Here is a 5,000-nt window from a genome sequence, read left to right as displayed (position 1 = left end):
GCAGCCCGCGGGACAGTGTTGGCAGATTCGGCAGCGCAGATTTGTGCGGCTGCAGGTTCGTCGGGGAAAATCGGCAGCGCAGATTTTTCGACGAACATGGGCTGGACGATGGACTGTCCAGGCCAGGCAGGAAAATTTGTCGAGGGGACACGCTGACGAAACAGCGCTGGTTCAGGCACGGGGGGCAGTGTTGGAATCGGCAGCGCCGACGAAATCGGCAAAGTCGGCAGAATCGGCAGCGCAGATTTTTCGACGAACATGGGCTGGACGCTGGACTGGCCGGGCCATGCAGGAAAATTCATCGAGGGGACACGCTGACGAAACAGCGCTGGTTCAGGCACGGCGGGCAGTGTTGGAATCGGCAGCGCCGACGAAATCGGCAAAGTCGGCAGAATCGGCAGCGGGTGCTGGCGATGGGTCTGGACGGGCTGGATAGTCCAAGGCTCGACGAGAAAGACTGCTGGTTTAGACACTGGGGCAGTGGCAGCCCGCGGGACAGTGTCGGCAGATTCGGCAGCGCAGATTTGTGCGGCTGCAGGTTCGTCGGGGAAAATCGGCAGCGCAGATTTTGCGACGAACATGGGCTGGACGATGGACTGTCCAGGCCAGGCAGGAAAATTTGTCGAGGGGACACGCTGACGAAACAGCGCTGGTTCAGGCACGGCGGGCAGTGGTGGAATCGGCAGCGCCGACGAAATCGGCAAAGTCGGCAGAATCGGCAGCGCAGATTTTTCGACGAACACGGGCTGGACGGTGGACTGTCCAGGCCAGGCAGGAAAATTCGTCGAGGGGACACGCTGAGGAAACAGCGCTGGTTCAGACACGGTGGGCGCAGTGTTGGAATCGGCAGCGCCGAGAAAATCGGCAAAGTCGGCAGAATCGGCAGCAGGTGCTGGCGATGAGTCAGGACGGACTGGATAGTCCAAGGCTCGATGAGAAAGACCGCTGGTTTAGACACTGGGGCAGTGGCAGCCCGCGGGGCAGTGTCGGCAGACTCGGCAGCAGTGTCTGCCGATTCGGCAGCGTTGGCTTGTTGGCGCGGGGGGCCGATGCGAGTGGGGACTTGGGCAGCGGGCAGTGAAAGCAAGAGTTTCCCCGATGCTGCCGGGAAAAACGCTCCCCGGGATGGCCGGGTGAGATGACCCGGCGGCCCGCGACGGGTCATTCAATTCCATGCCCCGTCAACATAACTCCCGATGTACTGTTTGCTTTTTCGGAAGAAGAGATCCATCCCCCCATCCTCGGCCAGCCAAAAACGCTCCAATTAATGGCCGGGTGAGATGACCCGGCGGCCCGCGACGCGTCATTCAAATCACTGCCCTATCGGCTACAACTGCTGATGGGTGGGATTAGAGGCCTGCCATGGTGGTGAGGGGCGGCGAGGACCGTGAAAGCTAGAGTTTTTCAGAGGCTGCCGGGAAAAAGGCCCCTCGGGTGGCGGGGTGCGAGGACCAGGCGCGTCATTCAATTCTCTTCCCTATCAACTTGGCTCCCGTTGGCGGGATTGGAGGCCTACTGTTTGTTACAGGGCTAAAATCGTCAGGGGAAGAGCTGACGAAACAATGCTGGTTTGGATGCAGGGGGTAGTGTTGGAATCGGCAGCGCGGACAAAATCGGCAAAGTCGACAAAAAAGACTGTTGGTCTGGACATCGGGGCAGCGGCAGCCATGCCGACAGGGGGGGAAATCGGCAGCGCAGATTTGTGCAGCTGCAGGTTCGTCGGGGAAATCGGCAGCGCAGATTTTTCGATGAACATGGGCTGGAAGATGGACTGTCCAGGCCAGGCAGGGAAATTCGTCAAGGGGACACGCTGACGAAAGTAGGCTCGTCGGTGAAAATCGGCAGCGCAGATTTTTCGACGAACAGGGGCTGGATGCTGGACCGGCCGGGCCAGGCAGGAAAATTCGTCAGGGGGGCACGCTGACGAAAAGAGGGGCTGCCGCGTGGAAAATCGGCAGCGCAGATTTTTCGACGAACATTCGTCAGGGGGGCACGCTGACGAAAAGAGGGGCTGCCGCGTGGAAAATCGGCAGCGCAGATTTTTCGACGAACAGGGGCTGGATGCTGGACCGGCCGGGCCAGGCAGGAAAATTCGTCAGGGGGGCACGCTGACGAAAAGAGGGGCTGCCGCGTGGAAAATCGGCAGCGCAGATTTTTCGACGAACATTCGTCAGGGGGGCACGCTGAGGAAAACAGGGGCTGCCGCGTGGAAAATCGGCAGCGCAGATTTTTCGACGAACATTCGTCAGGGGGGCACGCTGAGGAAAACAGGGGCTGCCGCGTGGAAAATCGGCAGCGCAGATTTTTCGACGAACAGGGGCTGGATGCTGGACCGGCCGGGCCAGGCAGGAAAATTCGTCAGGGGGGCACGCTGACGAAAAGAGGGGCTGCCGCGTGGAAAATCGGCAGCGCAGATTTTTCGACGAACAGGGGCTGGATGCTGGACCGGCCGGGCCAGGCAGGAAAATTCGTCAGGGGGGCACGCTGACGAAAAGAGGGGCTGCCGCGTGGAAAATCGGCAGCGCAGATTTTTCGACGAACAGGGGCTGGACTGGCCGGGCCAGGCAGGAAAATTCGTCAGGGGGGCACGCTGACGAAAACAGGGGCTGCCGCGTGGAAAATCGGCAGCGCAGATTTTTCGACGAACAGGGGCTGGACTGGCCGGGCCAGGCAGGAAAATTCGTCAGGGGGGCACGCTGACGAAAGTAGGCTCGTCGTGGAAAATCAGCAGCGCAGATTTTTCGACGAACAGGGGCTGGACGCTGGACTGGGCCAGGCAGGAAAATTCGTCAGGGGGGCACGCTGACGAAAACAGGGGCTGCCGCGTGGAATGGCAGCCTACACGCAGATGCGAATTCGGCAGCGCACGATGGCTTGAGCAGGTCATGGGTTCGACTTGGCGCGATCTGAAACCTGGACGAGGGACTGTCGACGCTGGACGAGCCAGCGCGGTGGCCTGTCGTGCCCCGTTCAGGGGGGGCCTGCCGCGGAGACAGCCCTCGCGGGCTCGACAGCGCAGGCCAGCGTCCCCGACGTCGCTGGCCGCGGCAGGCGAGCTGCCGGGGTTCCCGCATTCCTACAAGAAAACGTCGTGCTTTCCACATGAAACCAATCCAGTAAAATCAGCCATATTTTTATGAGGCTGCCCACTGAATTTGGGGTCATTCCGGGCCGGTTCCTAGTTTTGCGGATTTACTCGATTTCTAATGGTAGGAAAATTAAAACAAATACTTCCCGACCTCGAAAAATTCTGGGAAAATTAATGAAGGTGGATTGGATTTTTGCCAACCTCTCTGCAAAATTTCAGCTCAAAATACCAAGAAATGAATTTTTTAGAGGGGGGGTGACAGCTGGGACCTAGTAGTGTCTCCCCCTGCCAGAGCTGCAATGACACTTATTGCTCTTTAGGGAGCCACCAGGCCGGCGCCCCTCAAAGACCACACGCGCGCGCGCGCCCGCCCGCGCTGGGCGCTGGGGCGCTGGGGCCTGAGGGCCTGGGGCCCTTGGGGGCCCTTGGGCGCTTGGGCGCGCGCGCGCGGCCCCCGCAGCCATGCCGCGCCGCGCGACGCGCGGACAGCCCCTGCTGGCTTGCTCTCTCGCCCGCGGGGGGGCTGCCTTCGGGCCCTGGCCCCCCGCGTTCTGGCCTGCCCCCTGCGGGGGAGAGGCTAGGCGCTGCAGGGGCCAGCCCGACGTCGCTGGCCGCGGCAGGCGACAGCCCCTGCTGGCTTGCTCTCTCGCCCGCGGGGGGGCTGCCTTCGGGCCCTGGCCCCCCGCGTTCTGGCCTGCCCCCCGCGTGGGAGAGGCTAGGCGCTGCAGGGGCCAGCCCGACGTCGCTGGCCGCGGCAGGCGACAGCCCCTGCTGGCTTGCTCTCTCGCCCGCGGGGGGGCTGCCTTCGGGCCCTGGCCCCCCGCGTTCTGGCCTGCCCCCCGCGTGGGAGAGGCTAGGCGCTGCAGGGGCCAGCCCGACGTCGCTGGCCGCGGCAGGCGAGCCGCCGGGGTTCCCGCATTCCTACAACAAAACGTCGTGCTTTCCACATGAAATCAATCCAGTAAAATCAGCCATATTTTTATGAGGCTGCCCACTGAATTTGGGGTCATTCCGGGCCGGTTCCTATTTTTTCCGATTTCCTCGATTTTTAATGGTAGGAAAATAAAAAAAAATACTTCCCGACCTCGAAAAATTCTGGAAAAATTAATAAAGTTGGATTGGATTTTTGCCAACCTCTGTGCAAAATTTCAGCTCAAAATACCAAGAAATGAATTTTTTAGAGGGGGGGTGACAGCTGGGACCTAGTAGTGTCTCCCCCTGCCAGAGCTTCAATGACACTTATTGCTCTTTAGGGGGGTGCCCCCTGACTGGCCATGGGGCGCGCTGGCCTGGCGCCCATAGGCCTGCCGCGGGGGATATGTGGGCTGTTGCTAAACTCGGACTAAGGTGGGGGGCCTCATGGCCCGAAGTATTGCCGGCATCGATGACCCGTTTTCCGGCCGGCGACGACCCGATTCCGGCCACCGTCTTCGGGACCCGCTCCAAGCCGTCGGGCGCGTTGGGGCTGCTTATCCGCGGCGTGGGCGTGGCATTCATTTGCCGTGCTTGTGCCAAGGTGCTGGCAGCTGCTGCGCGGCTGTCTGCTTGCCGCGACGTCACGGCGGCGGTGGCCGCTGCCCCTGCTCGCAAGTCGGAGGCCTGGCCGACGTGGCTGGTGCGGACCGCCGAGCTTGGGGATTGCGAGGAGAGCTCTACGCTGGCGTGGGCGTGGCATTAAATTGCCGTGCGCGCGCCCATGCGTTGGCTCTCCTCGCAATCCCCGACCTCGTGGCGTGACGTGCCCGCTGCCGAGGCCTGGCCTCCGTCTTGCGAGCCGGGGCTGACAGCCCCCCGCATGATTGTCCCTGTCGTTCCCCCCCGCGGCCTGTCCCTTGTCCCTTCGAGATCCTTCGCCTCCGGCTGCGGTGGCAGCTGCCCGTGCTCGCAAGATGGAGGCCTGGCCGACGCGGCT

This window comes from Populus nigra, chromosome 2 (genome assembly GCF_951802175.1).
Source record: "Populus nigra chromosome 2, ddPopNigr1.1, whole genome shotgun sequence".
In the NCBI taxonomy this organism is placed as follows: Eukaryota; Viridiplantae; Streptophyta; class Magnoliopsida; order Malpighiales; family Salicaceae; genus Populus; species Populus nigra.
The sequence above is the reverse complement of the archived record's forward strand: the minus strand, read 5'-3'. Positions refer to the sequence as shown.